Source organism: Schistocerca americana, chromosome 8 (assembly GCF_021461395.2).
Source record: "Schistocerca americana isolate TAMUIC-IGC-003095 chromosome 8, iqSchAmer2.1, whole genome shotgun sequence".
In the NCBI taxonomy this organism is placed as follows: Eukaryota; Metazoa; Arthropoda; class Insecta; order Orthoptera; family Acrididae; genus Schistocerca; species Schistocerca americana.
The window spans coordinates 503,461,283-503,482,409 of record NC_060126.1 but is presented as its reverse complement, the minus strand read 5'-3'; the positions used below and the strand labels follow the sequence as shown (position 1 = coordinate 503,482,409).

The 21,127-nt window shown below is 45.4% G+C and overlaps 1 protein-coding gene and 1 non-coding gene across 3 annotated transcripts in view; one reads left to right on the top strand and one right to left on the bottom strand.

Moving 5' to 3' along the window:
- LOC124545154 (acetyl-CoA carboxylase) overlaps positions 1-21,127 on the top strand; it is a 259,301-nt gene that overhangs the window by 37,184 nt on the left and 200,990 nt on the right. The gene's annotated exons all lie outside the window — the stretch shown is intronic.
- On the bottom strand, positions 31-105 carry Trnas-cga. Its single transcript has one exon. It is a non-coding gene; the product is annotated as a tRNA-Ser (tRNA).

Here is a 21,127-nt window from a genome sequence, read left to right as displayed (position 1 = left end):
GTATGAAACTTCCTGGCAGATTAAAACTGTGTGCCCGACCGAGACTCGAACTCGGGACCTTTGCCTTTCGCGGGCAAATGCTCTACCAACTGAGCTACCGAAGCACGACTCACACCCGGTACTCACAGCTTTACTTCTGCCAGTACCTCATCTCCTACCTTCCAAACTTTACAGAAGCTCTCCTGCGAACCTCGCAGAACTAGCACTCCTGAAAGAAAGGAAAGCTCAAAGAAAGCTGTGAGTACCGGGCGCGAGTCGTGCTTCGGTAGCTCAGTTGGTAGAGCACTTGCCCGCGAAAGGCAAAGGTCCCGAGTTCGAGTCTCGGTCGGGCACACAGTTTTAATCTGCCAGGAAGTTTCATATCAGCGCACAGTCCACTGCAGAGTGAAAATCTCATTCTGGAAACATCCCCCAGGCTGTGGCTAAGCCATGTCTCCGCAATATCCTTTCTTTCAGGAGTGCTAGTTCCGCAAGGTCCGCAAGAGAGCTTCTGTAAAATTTGGAAGGTGGGAGACGACGTACTGGCAGAAGTAAAGCTGTAAGTACCGGGCGTGAGTCGTGCTTCGGTAGCTCAGTTGGTAGAGCACTTGCCTGCGAAAGGCAAAGGTCCCGAGTTCGAGTCTCGGTCGGGCACACGGTTTTAATCTGCCAGGAAGTATCATGTCAGCGCACACTCCGCTGCAGAGTGAAAATCTCATTCTGCTGAAAACTAGATGGGTAGTTCGTTTAACTAGTGAGAAATTACTGAATAGAAGTGGTGGAGAAAAGAAATTTGTGGCACAACCTGACTAGAAAAAGGGATAGGTTGACAAGACACTTTCTGAGGCATCAGTAGATTGTGAATTTAGCATTGGGGGTAAGTGTGTGGGGTAAGAACCGTAAGAGAGAGACCAAGAAATGAATACTGCAAGCAAATTCAGAAGGTTGTAGGTTGCAGTAGTTCCTCCGAGGTGACGATGATGATGTTTGGTTTGTGGGGCGCTAAACTGTGCGGTCATCAGCGCCAGTACAAAGTCCCAATTTTTACACAGTGCAATTTTTACCCAATCCAATCTAGCCACTGACACGAATTATTGTGAAAATGATCGTATGGCATTTACTGGCCGGGATATCCCCTTCGGGGTACGACCGCCGTATTGTAAGTCTTTTTAGTTGACGCCGCTTCGAATTATGATGATGATGATGATGATAATGATGATGATGATGACAACAGAAACACCCAGTTCCCGGGCAGAGAAAATCCCAACCCGGTCGGGAATCGAACCAGGGACCCCGTAATCCAGGTTCAAATGGCTCTGAGCACTATGCGACTTAACTGCTGAGTTAATCAGTCACTTAGAACTAATTAAACCTAACTAACCTAAGGACATCACACACATCCATGCCCGAGGCGGGATTCGAACCTGCGACCGTAGCGATCGCTCGGCTCCAGACTGTAGCGCCTAGAACCGCACGGCCACTCCGGCCGGCGTAATCCAGGAACAGCAACGCTAGCCACTAGACCACGAGCTGCCGACTCGGAGATTTTGAGGCTTGCACAGGTCAGAGTAGCATGGAGTGCTGCATCAAACCTGTTTTCGAAGTGAAGACTAAAACTACAGCAACAACAACAACAACAACAACAAATCTTTCGCACAAATGTGTTCCCCATGTTATTGTTCACTAATGTCACCTTTCATACCAAGTGTGAAGCGCTGTAAGAGCCTCGTCAGTGTAGGCTCGTGGGTGGCGGAAGCAGCAGTTGTCGCGGCATTATACGGTGTGACGCTGCCTTCGATCTGCCGGGCGGCACGCGGATACACTCACTTAGGTGGCCTCTGACTGACGGCGGCGGTGAGGGGTTGCAGCGGCTAAAGCTATTGCAGGCGCCGTGCGCTCACGCCACCTAACATAACCTAACCTAACCTAACTAAACTGAACCTGCGCACGGCGGTGGCGCTCGGCGCGCCGTTATACTGGGTCAGTAGCGAGCGGGTGGACGGGGGGGAAAGGTAGCGCAGCACAGGGCGGGGAAAACACGCCACGCCGCGCCACGCCGCGGCAGTTGGCCGCCATGCAGCGAATCAAACGGTTTGTGCTCGCGCAGCAGAGCAGCGAGGACGAGGCGTGGCATCTGCCCGAGATGCACGGGCTCACGTGAGTACCCCGTCTGCAGTCTACGTAGTTTCTGCGGAAAACAGTTACTCCGCCACGTGCGGAGCTCTCGGAAATCTCTGAGACAACGTCGTATTTTTGCAGCGTCGCTCTGAAAGGGCTTCGCTCTGTCTTGTGAGGCCGGCTGTGGTGCAGTGAAGTGCTTCGCAGTCGACGCAAAGTGGCCAAGGGCGCGAGAGTTTGCAAGCGCTTCTGCTTCGCCAGCGATGTTTACGTGACCGGCACGCTGCGTGAGGGAAAGTTATACGTGCTTCCGTCCCGTAATAGTGGCGTAGCTTGCCCGCTCACACGAGCTGGAAAGAGGACGTATTACTGCAGGCAGAGTCGGTGACTTAACTGTATCTCGTGAAAAATCCGTCGCTTAGACGGAAAACACCGTCACATTATTTGTGAGCTTGTCTGAACACACCTTAATGTTTTTATGTTTTGACTAAAGTTCAGTCTTGATCACACCATTTATGTTTCAATGATATAGGTAACCGGTTTCGGTTATTTTTACATAACCATCATCAGACCCATGGCTTCCTTAGGATGGTAGGCGGAGCTCTCCTCAGCTGCTACGAAGTCAACCGAAACCGGTTACCTATGTCATTGAAACATAAATGGTGTGATCAAGACTGAACTTCAGTCAAAATATAATAATCTATTGATCACTGTATTCCAAAAATGTTTACCAAAATTAATGTTTTTGTTTTCGTTTTCGAGAGTGAAAACAAACCACCTGCCGCTTGGTGACTTCGGCTGAGCTCTTTCATCTCGTGAAATATTCCCTGGACAATTGATTGATCCGTAGGTTCGAGGTTTTAAATTTTTTAGATAGCAGTAGATTGAAAGCAGTTTTTTTGTGAAGTGTCACATTCAAACTGTTATGCGGAAGCTAAGGATTACTGTCTTCACAATCAGAATAATGTTCTCTGTTTACGACACTGAAACGTAAACGTTTGTTTATTTTCACTCTGTTCTGAATGATATTTTGGGGTAACTCCTCATTCGGAATTGATATTCTGAGCATACTGAACGGTCATTAGACTGATCTGTGGAATCAGCTCTAACACTTCCGTTCATGTTCATGTATTCCCTCGTGCTATTTGTGATTAATAAAAACTCTTAGATATAGAAATTATTTACACCGAAATAAAACTTCCTTAACCGTTGTACAGAAAGGTGTGCAGTGTTCGGCGGATTTTATTTTCAGTGGGCTTCCTACAGAAATGAAGGTGTGAGAGTTAAACCGAATGTACTGCTTTTAACCTACATAGGATTTTTTCGCAGCAATTAAGGAATGTTGTCTGTAATATAACTCTGAAGTATTGAAGTATGGTGTAGCTCGTACGATACGATGGTGCGGGAGACTATAAATCAGTCAGCTTTCAAAACATTTCCGTTTTGTCCTCTAGTTCTTCTGTCGTACAGATCTGGGTGGTCTTAGAGAAATCGAATTTTGTCATTTTCATTTTTGGAGGTGTGTAAACAACACTGCAACTTCATGTGCTTTTTTACCCTGATAACCTGCCGTAATTGGCTAGGGCAATGTGCAGCTGAGGTAAGGTGGTTTACGATAGCATCTTTCTGGACAAGTCGTCATCGAATGATACTGTATAACAGTACAAAGATTTTTCTTAAATTATAACTATATTTTACGTATATACACCTTCTTTTTATGGCGAGGTGATACCCGCGACATGGTGCGTTTTTTTTAAAAAGCGAGGGATAGATATAGAACATTATATCTTTAGGATCAAAGCTTTAAGACACGAAAATCCATCTCGACACGGGCGTCTACGTTTATTCACATGCCACATTCGTATATTGCAGAGAGTTCAAAGAGCACCAACATCATTGGTCCCCTGCGAATGGCATGTCTGCCTCTATGTAAGTTAGAGATTCGTTGTGGTCATGTACCATCTCAAAGTACACGGTGCTGAGAACGTATTCGTTTTCCTGAGATTTTTCGTTAAAGACAGAGTAGTTTCTCAGTGTTGTTCAGCCGCCTGTCGAGGAATATTCGCTTTCTTCGCGCAGGTTGTCATCGTTTTATCGCGACGCTTGAAATGTAACCTGTCAGTTCAGCTTAGAGGAGCGTCGAGTTCTTGCGGAATATGATGTCATATTTTTTTATGTTGATGCGTGGACATAAAGAATGGAATCGGGTGCTGGTTCATAGCCTTATCATCTCGAGTAGCAATAAATTGGTCCGACGAACCAATCAGTACCAGAAGTGTCGAGCGCAGCCACTTTAAACACATTGCATAGATATTTTTGAATTAACCCAGAATATTAGGGGACAGTACAGTGAGCAGTAACTATACGGAATCATCTCTCTTCCCTCGCCGGCGATGAATATGTCTTCAGCCACCGACATTCCAACTGCTTATCACCAGACCGACACCACCGCAGTAGCTTACGCTAAATATCTTGGTAATGGAGGACGGTAAAATTCCAGTTACCTTCGTTGCTATCGGACCTTTGAGCATTTTCATGTCATCAGCTTTCATACTTGGAATTAACAAATGACGGATCCATTAGGCATTTTCCTCGATGCGAGGTGCTGACAATCCGAAAGTATCATCATCATCATCATCATCATCATCATCATCATCATCATCATCGAGATTCACTGACACTTAGAAAATTGAGTTTCGGCTGAAAAACGTTAGTTCTGTTGACTGCTATGTCCTTGTATAGTGAGTCGTCTATTTGATCCCTTTCTGCATTTCGCCATTTTTTCTACGCGAAATAGTATCCACCATAGGTGAATTTAAATCCTTGGTGACAATTTCACACATTAGGCTCTACGTGATATTAGGAAATGCGGCTGCAGGGGTGAAACATGCACGACACAGAAAATGTTTCCACCGTGTTGTAATATGTATGGCAAGACAGCAACATTTTCCTTATCAGCCACGGAACGTTATATGTAGGGCTAATGCTTGTACAGAAAAATAGATCGATTTGTGAAATTGACATTAGACGAATAGTTTTCAGTAAAGCAATGAAAAACGACATGAGCGCTCGACCACTAAATTTTTTTGTCATAATCGAAGCATCATCTCTTTTACGAAACTATGATGGCATGTCTTTAATGCAACTGCCACAGTAGATGGTTGGGTGTGCTTTTGTTGCACACGCGAAATGAGAGTGAATGAATAAAACCCAGCGCTAGTCCTCTCAAACAGCACACTGGGAGCGGTCGAGCTGAAAGTCCCCCCCCCCCCTCCCCCCCCCACACGATGGACGGATGATATTCATTTGTGTTAATATCCTCTTTCCACCCACTGGGCAGATGTTTCAGATTCAGTTTAGAGCTTTGAGGGCGCCGTATGGTAATCAGGAAATGTACGCATCAGCATGTCTTGGAAATGTAAACATCCGCATATCTTCACATTTCGTCGAATTACTCCATAATGTTCGAATACAGTATACTCTGCTGCAAATTGACATTAGTGATATGGATCTGTAATTCAGCTGATTACTCCTACTTCTCTTTTTGGGGTATTGGTGTGACTTGAGCAATTTTCCACTCTTTAGGTACGGATCATTCAGTGAGCGAGCGGTTGTATATAATTCGTAAATATGGAGCTGTTGTATCAGCATACTGTGAGAGGAACCTGACCAGTATACAATTTGGACCGGAGGCCTTGGCTTTATTAAGTGATCTGAACTGCTTTGTTACACGGAGGATATCTGCTTCTATATTTGTCATCTTGTCAGTTGTTTTCCATCGGAAATCAGGAATATTTACTTCGTCTTCTTTGGTGAAAGAGTTTTGGAAAACCGTGTTTAATAACTCTGCTTTACTGCCTCTGTCATCAGTGACTTTACCGTTGTTGTCGCTCAGTGAAGGTATTGCTTCTTGCCACTGGTGTGCTTTGTGTACGACCAGAATTTCTTTGGGTTTTCTGCCAGATTTCGAGACAAAATTCCGTTGTGGAAATTATTAAAAGCATCTCGCATTTAAGTACGCGCTGTATTTCGAACTTCTGCACAACTTTGCTAATCTTGGGGAATTTGCGTTCTTTTAAATTTGGATTCCGTTTTTCGCTGCTTCTGCAACAGCGATCGGACTCGTTTTGTGTACCATGGGGGATCAGTGCCATCACTTATAAATTTATGTGGTATATATCTCTCAACTGCTGTCTATACTTCGATACAATCTCTTTGAAATCATTCCACAACTTTTCTGCGCTCACATAATCAGATCGGAAGAAGTGAAGACTGTCTTTTAAAAAGGCGGTAAGAGCATTTTTATCAGCTTTTATAGTAGATTGCGTTTCTTTTTGATGGCTGTTATGGTATTGAGCCTAGTTCGACTGGTTCCGGGGGGTGGGGGGTGTTGGATAAGAGCAGTGGGGTAAGGAGAACGGGAGCCTTCAGCACAGCGAACGGATCATCAGTGTCTGATAAGAAAGATAAGGTGATAAACATGGTATTAAGTCTTGCATGTAGATAAAAGATAACGAAGGGGACATATTTTTTTTGCGTCTTTCCGAGTTCGCCAATCTTTGGGAGATGACGAATAAGGCGGCCAAAAACCAGATGGGGGCGCTTTATACTCTTTATCTACCCTGCTTCACAGAAAATATAGTTCGATGGTGGTCTTGAGAATGCCTTCTTGTTTTACCCTCAGCGTTCTCATGGGCTGCAATCGCCAAGATACCTTCTAATCACTTCCACGGCATTGTAGCAACAATGTTGAATGTATTTTGTAACCATTCATGATCTGTCTGTCTCTATCTCACGCATCGGTAGTCCGACAGAATATCGCCAGAAACAGTGTTGTTGAAATGTGAAGTTATTCTAACGGCGCTCCAACAAACGGATCTGGGAATTTATTGCCACAAAGGATCTATACAAATACATAATCTTTTTTTCTGAATACGCTCTCACTGCGAAATACGAAACGACATCTTGTTGAATTGCGCTGCTCGCAAGAATTACGCACCAGTAACTATGATTTACGTCTATTGCAGGTATCTAGAGCGTATGCTAAGTTCAAACATAATGACGTTGCTGGAAGAAAAGAAGGTTGGCTATTTCAAAGAATCCACACGAATTCAGAAAAATGCACTCACTTAAGACAGTCTGCTGTAGTCGTATACGGTATCTTGAGAACAGTAGATAAACGTCAGCAGGTAGATCCGCCTCCATAGATTTCAGGAAGGCGCTTCCGCACTGTATCATCGAATAATAATAATAATAATAAATACACCATCATACGGAGTATCTTAAGAAATGCGATTGGATCAACGAATTTTTGACTAATCGAACACAGAACGCTATATTTGACGGCCAATGCTCAGTCGAAACGAAAGGGACATCGTATGTGTCCCAGGGAAGCGGAATAGGGCATATAAGGTTTTCAGCATACGTAAAAGACTTGATCAGCAGCACTGTCAGACTGTACTCCGACAATGTTTTTCTTCTGCATGAAACTACCATCATTGGACGGTCGTAAGGAAATGCGGAAGATTTAACAAAATTTCCACTTTTTCAATAAAAATGGGAGCTCTCGTTAAATGTGGATAAAGGGTAGGAAATTCCCGTGACAGAGAGAACCCGGCAGTGTACGAGTACTACACTCATGCTCATAAATTAAGGATAACTGCAGAATGTGGTGCCACACAACGTGGCACTACACGAAACTGACGCTAATAGCATAGGCACATAGGGAACACACACGACACAGATCTGTAAGTCCACGGTATTGGTATGTTTTCAGCATACGTAAAAGACTTGATGAGCAGCACGGCAAGTTGAGAAAACGGTCCCGAAACACACGTGCTACAAAACGCCACTGTTTCCTGCGCATGTACCCTGACATCAGTATGGGATATGATCACCATGCACACGTACACAGACTGCACAACGGGTTGGCATACTCTGGATCAGGTGGTCGAGCAGCTGCTGGGGTATAGCGTCCCATTCTTGCACCAGTGCTTGTTCGAATTCCTGAAGTGTCCTAGGGATTTGAAGACGTGCAGCGATACGTCGACCCAGAGCATCCCAGACTTGCTCGATGGAGTTTAGATCTGGAGAACAGGCAGGCCACTCCATTCGCCTGATATCTTCTGTTTCAAGGTACTCCTCCACGGTGACAGCTCTGTGGGGCCGTGCATTATCATCCATTAGGAGGAAGGTGGGACCCACTGCACCTCTGAAAAGGCTGGTGCAAGATGACGTCCCGATACCCCTGACCTGTTACAGTTCCTCTGTCAAAGACATGCAGGGGTGTACATGCACCAATCATAATCCCACTCCACTCCATCAAACCACGACCTCCATACAGGTCCCTTTCAAGGACATTAAGGGGTTGGTATCTGGTTCCTGGTTCACGCCAGATGAAAACCTGGCGAGAATCACTGTTCACACTATACCTGGACTCGTCCGTGAACATAACCTGGGACCACTGTTCCATTGACCACGTGCTGTGTTCGTGACACCAGGCTTTACGGGCTCTCCTCTGACCAGGGGCCAGTGGAATACGCCTTGCAGCTCTCCGGGTGAATAAACCGTGTCTGTTAAGTCGTATGTAGACTGTGTGTCTGGAGGCAACTGTTGCAGTCGCTGCGGTAAGGTCCAGAGCAAGGCTACCTACAGTACTCCGTGGCCGTCTGCGGGCACTGGTGGTGAGATATCGGTCTTCTTGTGGTGTTGTACACTGTGAACGTCCCGTACTGTAGCGCCTGGACACGTTTCCTGTCTGCTGGAATTGTTGCCATAATCTTGAGATCACACGTTTTGGCACACGGAGGGCCCGTGCTACGAGCTGCTGTGTTTGACCAGCCTCCAGTCGCCCTAATATTCTACTCCTCATAACATAAGTATGTGTTCTTTGAGCCATTTTCAACACACAGTCACCATTAGCACGTCTGAAAACGTCTGCACACTTACTCGCTGCACCGTACTCTGACATGCACCAACACACCTCTGCATATGTGGACTGCTGCCAGCGCCACCGTGCGACGACCGCAGGTCAAATGCACAGCACGGTCATACCCTGAGGTGATTTAAACCCGCAAACCGTCCACCAGAGCGTTGTTTCACCAAGCATCAGCATTATCCTTAATTTATGAGCATGAGTGTAGATTAGTGGTTTACATCTAGAAAACATGACATCGTTTAAATGTGTAGGCGCAATACTGAGAAGCAATTTGGAAAGATACGAACGCATAGAATATGTAATAGGCAGGGCGAAAGCCGATTTGTTGCAAGGGCCCTGTGAAAGTGCGCGACATTTGTAAAGGACGGTAGACTGCTGCAAGACGCCAGTGTGACCTACGAGTAATATAAGCCAGCGTTTTGAGGCATGACAGCAAGTGCCGAATTCAAGGACGCGCTGCTAGGATCATAACTAGTCGATAGCCCATATAAAAGTCAATCAGAGATAAATAGGAGTCCTTGAAAGAAAGGCGACGTAGTTCTCACAAAATCCTTCTGGGTAAATTTAGGCACACTGTGTTCCACGAAAATTGTGCGAAAACTCTGTTGCCATTATCGCATATCCTGGGTAGATATCGCAAGGACGAGATAATGGAGGTTGTGGCGAGGACAGTGAATATCACTGTCTGATCAAAAGCACGCTGACACATATTACTGGACATTAATATCGGGTGTCTCCACTCTTTGGCTTTGTGACGGCTTGGACTCTGCTGTGGACAATGTAACAGAGATCCCTGATGTCGGTGAAGGAATCGCGGCCTGTGCTTCCGCAAGAGCCGAAGCCAGAAAAGGGGTCTGGAGCGAAGTCGACTCATACCAAAGGCGCTCCATTGGAAACTCTTGGCAGGTCAGTCCATTTCAGGAATGTTATTGTCCACAAAGCATTGCCTCACCCTCACTCCTTTATGGCAGGACGCAGTATCACACTGACATAGCCATCGTTTTCAATCTGTTTCTCTACTTACGTAGTACACAATGCCGTAAAATGTGGTCATATATTTCCGCATTTGGCATATTATTAAGCGCAGTAAGGGGACTACACCACAAGCAGTAAAAATACCGCCATACTGTTGCCGTGTCCTGACACAGGGTTAGAGAGAAGGCAGGAATTTTAAGGTTAGTATGAAATTTCCGAGCGGTGAGGAGCAAATGCAGGAGGACAAATTCCCAGTGAAGGCAGAATGACGACTTGGATCAGCCCCAAACCCTGTCACGGGCGCCTACAAGAGATGCAGATTCTGGTATTCGACAGGCTGCTTGGAGCTGGAACAAGACTCGTGGAATTCAGGGGTCCGCCTAACACTAGTAATTTGTGACCAGAGTAACTACTACACTGAAGGCTGATGCTAAACATTAAAAAAAAGCAAAGGAGGCAATTGGTTGCACAACAGAAGTGGGTGCCTGAAGCCACGGCGGCAGGTGCTAACAGAAGTAGCGAACACTACCAGCACGTCAAGTGAGAAAAACAGATACACTATGTGATCAAAACTACCCGGACACCCCCAAAAACATACGTTTTTCATATGAGGTACATTGTGCTGCCACTTACTGCCACGTATTCCATATTGGCGACCTCAGTAGTCGTTAGACATCGTGAGAGAGCAGAATGTGGCGCTCCGCGGAATCACGGACTTCCAACGTGATGAGGTGATCGGGTGTCACTTGTGTCATACATACGTCTATACACGATATTTGCAAACTACTATACATCCCTAGGTCCACTGTTTCCGAAGTGATAGTGAAGTGTAAACGTGAAGGGACACTTACAGCACAAAAGCGTACAGGCCAACATTTGAAGAGGGTTGTAATGTGTAATAGACCGACATGTATCCAGACCATCATACAGGAATTCCAAACCGCATCAGGATCCTCTGCAAGTACTATGACAGTTAGGCGGGACAAGAGAAAACTTGGATTTCATGGTCGAGCGGCTGCTCATAAGTCACACATCATGCCGGTAAATGCTTGGTGTAAGGAGCATAAACATTGGACGATTGAAGAGTGGAAAAACGGTGTGTGGAGTGACGAATCACGGTACACACTGTGGCGATCCGATGGTGTGGGTATAGCGAATGCCCGGTTAACGTCATCTGTGAGCGTGCCTGTGCCAACAGCCCGTGATGGGCTCACATAACTGCAGTGGACTGTTCATCTTCATCCACCCTAGAACCCGGATCTCGCACCTTCAGACTTCCATACGTTTGGCGCAAAGAAGGGTGCACTCCAAGGAAAGCAATACGCGGATCGTGGGGAGATTGTTCATATGGCAAGACGTTGGCTCCGACGTCTACCGGTAGAGTGGTACTATGCGGGATACAACGCTCCCAGTAAGACAGCGTAATGCCATCGCATTTAACGGAGATTAGCTGCGTTAAAAAATAGGGTTTTGTAGCCAGAAGAGTGGGGAATAATATGGTTTACCGGAATCCTGAATAAAACCAACCTGCTTTCAGAATAAATAAATGTCGTGTGACTAGACTCCCGTCGGATAGACCGTTCGCAGTGTGCAAGTATTTCGATTTGACGCCACTTCGGCGACTTGCGCGTCGATGGGGATGAAATGATGATTATTAGGACAACACAACACCCAGTCCCTGAGCGGAGCAAATCTGCGACCCAGCCGGGAATCGAACCCGGGCCCTTAGGATTGACATTCTGTCGCACTGACCACTCAGCTACCGGGGGCAGACTGCTTTCAGACGAAAAAGTATTTCATTGCATATTGAACTCCCATCGTAGATGTTACTTTACGTGAAATTGCTGTTAGCAATGCTTTCTGTGCGTAGCTACTTCAGAGAGTAAGTTACATGTGTCGTTCCAGGCTAAGACAATTACACAAAAGGAGTGGAACATTGTTGGAAGAAACTTAATGTTTCGAGTTTTCTGCGTAGGGAGTTCTGCTGCGATGCGGATAACAGGCGCATCGCAACGTGAGATTGAAATTGTGCGGCAGCTGGAAACCTACTCCAGACATGAAGTATGCGGAACAGTACGATTCTTGTGGGCGAAGCGTCTAAATTGCATACAGGTTCAACGTGAAATTCTGGCGGTATCTGGACCAAGTGCAGTGTCGCGCCCAAACGTAGCGAAATGGTGCCAACAATTTGACTAAGGCCGCTCAGACGTGGCTGATGGTGATCAGGAAGTCTGGATGTTGTGTCATGCGATTTCCATCTTTTCGGCAAGCTGAAAGAAAATTTGGAGGGCAAGAGTTTTTCCAACGATGAGGACGTTCACACAGCTGTTCTCGAATGGATACCAACCGAGGAGTCGAGAAATTGAACGATTGATAGAACGTACACACCGTTGTTTACCCAAACTGTGTGACTATGGTAAAAAATGGTGTCGTGTGACTCTGTGACTTGGAAGTGTAGTGCAACATTCAATGAAAGTTACTTGGCCTGCGTAATGAGGTATAACATACTTTTCGAAGTCCCCTCGTGCTCTTGTCGTAATCCGTATACTGTATACAGACGACTCTTGACCATTGGCCGCCAGTTTGGGGACATCAGCGACTTGGACAATCGTAAGAGTGAGAGGATTCCGAGGAAAAACTGGGCGGTTCGTCACGGGTTTGTTTAGCCGGCGAGAGAGCATCACAGATAGGCTCAACTATCCCCCACTGAGAGACTCTGCAGCAAGACCTTGTGCATCCCTTGATGCTGAAAGCATCCCAACTCGAGACGAGTAGAGGGAGGCACATTTCATCCACTTTTAAATCATTTGATGACCACGACGAGAAACAGATTATGGCTTAATGGGATACGGAATCACCTATCCCCGCAATGTTAATATATGCCTACTATAGGGAACATTTTCTCACAAACTACTGGAGACAGAGAGGTAAAAATTTTACTGTATGTGCATTCATATGTTACAACAATACTGAAACAACAGTTTATTGTCAAAGTATTTTCTTACAGAGATATTGTACATTTATTTTTAAGTAAATTTTTTCCATCGCTTTTTACTAGACTATCACCCCTAAGTCTTTTGTAAATCAAGTAATTAAAAAATCGTTGTTTCAGTATGTAATAGGGACCTATGTCACTACGTCATAAAAATTTCAGACTTCTAGGTTGACCAGTACCTGAGATAATGTTCCTAGATGAAGTAAAAAGTAAACTTACGGGAAACGGAGGAAGAAGATTAAAACATTCCTGATCCGTAGCTAATACCCCCTTCACAGTCTTCATAATCATCTTCAAGTCTTCTTTTGGCACCCCTCTGCACCTGTCTTGCTTTTTTCACTAATGTCTTGATTATATTATCAGCATGCCTTAGTCTGTGCTGATATAAAAAGAACATAGCACGTACCGTACGGGAACCAACACACATACCCAACTTTTGAAGGACCTGGCATTTAGTTATATTTCCAAGATTGAAGGTTGCCACAGCATCATACACACCAAAATGTAGTGTATTAATTCCGACAAACACTGTTTTTGGGAGACGATGCCATATCACACTATTCAAGCACTCGTTGGGGTTCTGCGTTTTTCCGTGAAGACATTTCATCAGAAGACTTCTGTCAGCCAGATCTCTGAAAATGGGCTTTATTTCTGCCATGATGGCTGATGGTAGACTGTGGTGGTGAATGTATTTCTCTCCTGTTGTTAGTCCCCTATTGTATTTACACCAGCTGTTTTCACCTTTGGGGCACAAACCATGTTGTGGATGCTCATCCGTGGATGCGGTGTGGAAATATAAAGCCCATATAGCTCTCCTCATTTCTTCAAGATTGCCTGTATTTTGCCTGATTGCAAGGCCATAGCAGTTCTGAATGTGGTCTATTATGGAATCAGTCAATCTTCCTCTGCCATCCAAGGTTTTCCCATCATCTAGTTTTTTCCCTTTCATAACTGATTTTAACCTTCTCAGCCTGGCACCCATTCTCTTCTGCACATGTCCTATACATTCAAGTTTGCTTATATTTACACTGTTCCCATATGGTTTGCTTTCCAAAACTTCTTTGAATGCTTTAGAGTCACCATCTCCCAGATATTTGACATAGCGAACATTATACCACTGTGAAGAGCGGTGAAAAATTTTCTTCACCCCAGCAACCTCCATGCCACCACTACTACCATAATAATTAGCAATACAGTCATCACTGTGTTCATTTTTCAGCCTGCCTGTGCACCTACAGTATTTAGACATTATTGCAACATCAATAACCTTGCCAGTATCAACACTAGTTGCTGTTACACCACCATTGTTGGAGGTGTGGCCCCTTTTCTGCCACGTGCCATCAAACGCCACTGTGAGGTCACGACTGCCGTCATTTTCTTCCACTGCTTCTTCCACAGCAACCTGCATTGACTTCTGTGCTACATCTTCAACTGCAGATCCTAGTACATAATTGTAAGCTTCAAACTTTGAAGGTGCACTTGGAAGATTTAGAACACCACATAGCATATCACCAGCTGCTTTGCCCTTACCAATTGCTCGCAATCCATAAACTAACCTAATATTTACACTATAAAGTTCAGTTTTCTTGTATCCATTATTTACAGTTACTGAAACCGAACTTGGAAACTTACAGCTGTATTTACAAACACTGCATATTAAATTAAACTGGGCAGCCAGGCCAACATGGGATTCTACTTTCAGAGAAACGTTTCCATGACATTTTTTGCAGCACAAACTGTTTTCAAGAGCTTCACACAATATATTCGTATCAATGAGTTCAAAAACTTCATTCCCTCTATCAAGTAAATTATATTTCTCTTCCAAATCTCTTAGTTTTTTATGAGAAGCACTGTTTTCATTTGGTGTAAGTTCGGTCGGCAAATCAGTAATAAGTGGATTCACATTTTCCAACAGTGATGATGATGAACTGCTTTGCTTTGCTAATGAATCATTATTTCTTTTCTTTTGCCAGTTCACACGCTTTTTAAATACTTTTGCTTTAGCTCTAGGCATTTTCACTGCGAAAAATGAAGCACTAAATACGAAATAACTCAACAACTACTTTCTTGTATCACACTGTTTACAAAACAGTCCCGCCACAAAGTCAAAGAGTAACTTGAGGAAACCAGAGAGAAACATTTTCGGGCAACTAGTGTATAAATAGTCGCTGGAAACCGGGATATTTGAATTCATGTCACTTTAAAGGTACTGCCAAAAAGTTCATGGTCAGCCACGAGAGACGTGTATAACTAAAGCGCAATACCCGATCTCACAAATATATAAAAATAAAATAGTTATAATTGTAGTAGAGCTATGTATGATACGTCATTTTAAAGAGGAAACATGGCAGAATATAATACGCCAATAAAAAAAATTTCGATTTTTTAACCCAAAATCCGATTCCGTATCCCCTTAAAAAGAAGGAAGGAAGGAAGGAAGGAAGGGAGGGAGGGAGGAAGGAAGGAAGACAGAAAGAAAGATTAGGGTTTAACGTCTCGTCGACATCTAGATCTTTAGAGACGGAGTACAAGCCCGGCTTGTTTCGAGGATGGGGAACGAAATAGGTCATGCCCTTTCGAAGGGAGCATCCCGGCATTTGCCTGGCGCGATTTAGGGAAAACACATGGCTGGATGCGGATTTGAACCGTCGTCCTCGAATGTGAGCCGAGTGTGCTAACTACTGCGCCACCTCGGTCTGTGCCGAAGAAAAGGCTTACCGAAAGGTTTGATATCGGGCACCATGTAGAAGTGGTGTTGGACGAGGTAAAAGGGTCGCCAGCACCTGCTTGCGGGCTTCACATCTAGAAACAGAGGTGGCTCAGCACTCTCCAGAAGTTTTTTGTTCGTCTTTTCTGCTACTGTTGCTTAAAAAGCTAAGTGGGAATCTACGATGTGGTAGCACGTGTCCCATTGACATTTGTACCGTCGTTTTACTGTAAACCCATCATCGCTATTTCCTCGTATTACAAGTGCCGCGAGTCGCTTTATATTGAAAAAAGGTGACTATTGAAGGAATTTTTTAAAGCAAGTGATCCTTTCGTTAATTACAGAATGCGGCTAGCAGTCTTTTCCGCTCGCCCTCTTTGAGAAGTTCCGTAAATCATCAAGTAGTTTTTGTCGCTGCTTCTCTGCGCGACTGGAGAAGGAAATCTTTTATTTGCTTTATTCGATATTCTCAGCTTCTGCCTGTCTTTGAACGCAGATATTAAATGATTAAAAACGACAATAGTTTCTACAAATGAAATGACAGTTTCAGAGACTTTACGAGTCTCATACAGATATAATTTAATGTGAATAGGCTGAAGTGGCGAGTGAAAATGTTCGATGCTCTTCCAGAAGATGGAGAAGCGCGGCAATTTTGTTTGTGGGTAAGCGGGAATTTAAAGTCGGGTGGGGGGCAGTGGGAATTTGGATCGATGAGGGAGACGTGCCAGGGTGGTGCAGGTGTGTGAACAGCTATGCCAAGGTGGCGCAGTGGCTAATGCGCCTGCCTATCAGCACAATAATCGGGTTCGATTCCCGGCCGTGGTACAAATTTTCACTCGCGCCTTCAGCCCTTATACATAAAAGGACAATAGTTTATGTAGTTCACGCCATCGTATTTTGAGACTCACCGTTTATTTTAGCAAGTCCATTACAAAAAGTAGAGCGCGCCTCCATTTGTGTCCGCTCAGCTTAAAAAATCCGCGGTGAAGTCAAGTAATATTATCTGCGCCTCCGTCTTTTCATTTATTTCAAGGCAACTGAAAATGGGACGGCGGCAAACAAAGATAAAATTGCCGAAGTGAGCGCCTAACCGATAATAAAGAATACGTAAGGAGAAAAAATACGGAGAGAACATTACGTACTCACAAAACTAAACAGAAAGAGTTACAGTATGTCGCAGCCAGATGGGGTGAGATAAAAAATGGCTCTGGGCACTACGGGACTTAACATCTGAGGTCATCAGTCCCCTAGAACTTAGAACTACTTAAACCTAACTAATCTAAGGACATCACACACATCCATGCCCGAGGCAGGATTCGAACCTGCTACCGTAGCGGTCGCACGGTTCCAGACTGAAGCGCCTAGAACCGCTCGGACACAGCGGCCGGCGATGTGAGATACATACGCACAACTCCCACTGTACTTCCTGCTGGTTAAACTATTCTTTTGTCAAAGATAATCATTATTATTTTATATTTTGTGTGCCGAATCCAAAGATACTTGTCTTAATAAAGTAATATTTATGTGCTGTCCGAATGTAAATACACTCCTGGAAATTGAAATAAGAACACCGTGAATTCATTGTCCCAGGAAGGGGAAACTTTACTGACACATTCCTGGGGTCAGATACATCACATGATCACACTGACAGAACCACAGGCACATAGACACAGGCAACAGAGCATGCACAATGTCGGCACTAGTACAGTGTATATCCACCTTTCGCAGCAATGCAGGCTGCTATTCTCCCATGGAGACGATAGTAGAGATGCTGGATGTAGTCCTGAGGAACGGCTTGCCATGCCATTTCCACCTGGCGCCTCAGTTGGACCAGCGTTCGTGCTGGACGTGCAGACCGCGTGAGACGACGCTTCATCCAGTCCCAAACATGCTCAATGGGGGACAGATCCGGAGATCTTGCTGGCCAGGGTAGTTGACTTACACCTTCTAGAGCACGTTGGGTGGCACGTGATACATGCGGACGTGCATTGTCCTGTTGGAACACCAAGTTCCCTTGCCGGTCTAGGAATGGTAGAACGATGGGTTCGATGACGGTTTGGATGTACCGTGCACTATTCAGTGTCCCCTCGACGATCACCAGTGGTGTACGGCCAGTGTAGGAGATCGCTCCCCTCACCATGATGCCGGGTGTTGGCCCTGTGTGCCTCGGTCGTATGCAGTCCTGATTGTGGCGCTCACCTGCACGGCGCCAAACACGCAGACGACCATCATTGGCACCAAGGCAGAAGCGACTCTCATCGCTGAAGACGACTCGTCTCCATTCGTCCCTCCATTCACGCCTGTCGCGACACCACTGGAGGCGGGCTGCACGATGTTGGGGCGTGAGCGGGAGACGGCCTAACGGTGTGCGGGACCGTAGCCCAGCTTCATGGAGACGGTTGCGAATGGTCCTCGCCGATACCCCAGGAGCAACAGTGTCCCTAATTTGCTGGGAAGTGGCGGTGCGGTCCCCTACGGCACTGCGTAGGATCCTACGGTCTTGGCGTGCATCCGTGCGTCGCTGCGGTCCGGTCCCAGGTCGACGGGCACGTGCACCTTCCGCCGGCCACTGGCGACAACATCGATGTACTGTGGAGACCTCACGCCCCACGTGTTGAGCAATTCGGCGGTACGTCCACCCGGCCTCCCGCATGCCCACTATACGCCCTCGCTCAAAGTCCGTCAACTGCACATACGGTTCACGTCCACGCTGTCGCGGCATGCTACCAGTGTTAAAGACTGCGATGGAGCTCCGTGTGCCTCGGCAAACTGGCTGACACTGACGGCGGCGGTGCACAAATGCTGCGCAGCTAGCGCCATTCGACGGCCAACACCGCGGTTCCTGGTGTGTCCGCTGTGCCGTGCGTGTGATCATTGCTTGTACAGCCCTCTCGCAGTGTCCGGAGCAAGTATGGTGGGTCTGACACACCGGTGTCAATGTGTTCTTTTTTCCATTTCCAGGAGTGTAGTTTCATACAAAACAGTGAATTTACGAAGGGACTTGGAAAAGTAAGGTACTCATTGTTATGGCAGGTGAATTGACTTTTATTGAATGCTCCACAGCACTTCACAGTGACATAGATACATGACAATATTTTTCAGCACATTCACCAAGTTACTGTAAGCAACGCTCGGAACGTTCTGTCAGTCGTTGAATTCTTCGACGGCAGAAATCCGCTCGTCGGTCTCGAGAACTGTTTTATGAACGTTTGAAAAACGCTTTTGCCCCAACGTTCTTTCAGCTTGCCAAAAGATGGAAATCGCATCGTACAACATGTGCAAGACTGTTCTGACAGTGCGCTACTCTTGTTCCTCTTAGCATGGGACGACAAGTTTAACTTACTTTCTGTAGTCACTTAGTGTAATGCTTGTTGCAATGTAGCAGACATCCACATTCACTTGATACGTACGTTAACTGTGTACATACACCGTGAAGAGGGAGAATCATATATATCTAAGGCCGAATTAATAGCAGGTTTTTTTTGCAACTCCTCAAATCAAGGCGCTTTCAAAAAATGATAAATTTCAAGACATAGATTCGGATAAAGACACAAAGGTCTTGCTTATGAAAAGGTTGAGAAGATCTCGCAGAACCTTCCAAGATTTTTGATGCACCTAAATCCACGTATATGCTATTTGACGCGAAAAAAAAAACACCTAACTGGCGGTGCATGACAAGTCTTAAGCGTATGTAACTTCGTAACAGGGTACAACTTCAAACTAGTGTAAATTCTGCGTTGTCAAAACAAACGTATCACCTTTCCCTGTCGAGATGGCTGCGTTGGGACGAACCGAAAGCCAATAAATTAATAAAAGAAAAACTTGAAGTCTTTCGATTTTGGTTTATAATAGTGAACTGTTACGCCGTTAAGTTTTTGTGTTATTTTCTGGGGAAGTTGCAAGCAACCAGTCGAAGGCGTTGTTGACCGTTAGCGGTGTAAGTTTTCCACTCCATCGATCGGATCTTGGAGTATTTCTGAACGCAGTTAAGGGCCGCACACACGAGCGACGGATCGCAGCGATATTCCCTGCCAATCGGGCACTGTCTACACCCCACACACGAGCAATTTGCCAAGCAATTTCAGTCAGTATCATGAACGTCACTGTGTTGAGGAGTTCTGGTATAAAAAATGAATTCGTATGTTTATCAGCAGTTGCAGTATATTCACTAATGCAAATGGTTTGTGTATAGCTTTCCACAGTGTCGTTGCAAATCGTCTCACGTTTATTTGTCTTCAATTCCTTTTTTTATTCATTAATGTTATAGTGTAAGTGCAAGTTTTTACACAGTTTGCTCGATGTATCTGTAGAGATGTTGTCAAGATCAGCTCTAGTGATTACCATAACTCTTGTTATAAATTGTATGAAGGAGAACTGGATTATAGGAAATGACAAGGCGTTTGAATATTACTGTATAATAGATCTGTCCAGAACATTTAACTAAAAATGTCTTCTTAATGTTACGTACGGTAGATACGCATGACGCTTTGTTTAGAAGTTAAAAACTTTAATAATGCATGTAATCATTTCATAAATAACTGATTCATAAGATGGATCCCATTGTATCGCGACCATTAATATGAACTTCTTATCAGTTCTACTTCTATTACACGAACCTGAAAATGCTGATCACCGCAAAATCGGAGGGTGTACCGAGCGAGGTGGCGCAGTGGTTAGCACACTGGACTCGCATTCGGGAGGACGACGGTTCAATCCCGTCTCCGGCCATCCTGATTTAGGTTTTCCGTGATTTCCCTAAATCGTTTCAGGCAAATGCCGGGATGGTTCCTTTGAAAGGGCACGGCCGATTTCCTTTCCAATCCTTCCCTAACCCGAGCTTGCGCTCCGTCTCTAATGACCTCGTTGTCGACGGGACGTTAAACACTAACCACCACCACCACCACCACCACCACCACCACCACCATCGGAGGGTGTATTTCGTATTATTTCTTAATGTAAATGGCAACTCCGGCTTCCACTTCACTTCTCAGAGTAGTTCGTGGTCCCTGGATAACTTTAAATTCTTACTCAACTTGGGCAAAGAAAAACGAAACAAAACTGCACAACCATTCTTGATAAACAGAGGAACGAGTCGGTGCCATATTGCCACGCACCGCTGCTAACCAGACAGGCAGGCAGTTGCTCGCACGAATCCCTTGCGAACCATCAGACTGCCAGGGATTTCCATGCTAACCAGCGATCAGCGACCGATCGCTGCGATTTGCCGACACACTTGCGCTCTACGGAGCGATCGGTCGTCCATACCACGGATCGCTGCCCTCTTGTCTCTCGTGTGTAGAGACCTTTAGATTACTATGGAGTGCGTAATCATTGGTTTTGTAGCAGTAACCATATTAACCTTGTCTCGTGGGTCCGTCCAAATGAGGCTGCTGGCCCTTATTAGGCCTGTCTCACA